A 377-nucleotide genomic window follows, 5' to 3' on the forward strand; every position below is an offset into this window, starting at 1 on the left:
TAGACCTCTATGGGCTTCGAAATATCAGTTGGCCAATTCCACAAGAACTGTCTTAGAGAAAGGCTTCTTGAGGGAAAAGCAGTAACTCTGTGAGATGATTTCACAGAACACAAGGAAGTTTCTCAGAAAGTTTCTTTCTCTTTGTTATTTGAGGATATTTCCTTTGGCCCTATAGTCTTCGAAGGGATCCGATATATCTCTTCTCAGATTCCACAGAAATAAGGCTGGCAAAGAGATCCACGAAATACAGATGTAACTCTGTGAGTGGAAGTCACACATCACAGAGTAGTTTCTCAGAGAGCTGCTTTCCAGATTTCATCTGAGGATATTTCCTTTTTCACCAGAGCCCTCTAGGGCTTCGAAATATCACTTGGCCA

The sequence above is a fragment of the Mandrillus leucophaeus genome, unplaced genomic scaffold (assembly GCF_000951045.1).
Source record: "Mandrillus leucophaeus isolate KB7577 unplaced genomic scaffold, Mleu.le_1.0 Scaffold63, whole genome shotgun sequence".
In the NCBI taxonomy this organism is placed as follows: domain Eukaryota; kingdom Metazoa; phylum Chordata; class Mammalia; order Primates; family Cercopithecidae; genus Mandrillus; species Mandrillus leucophaeus.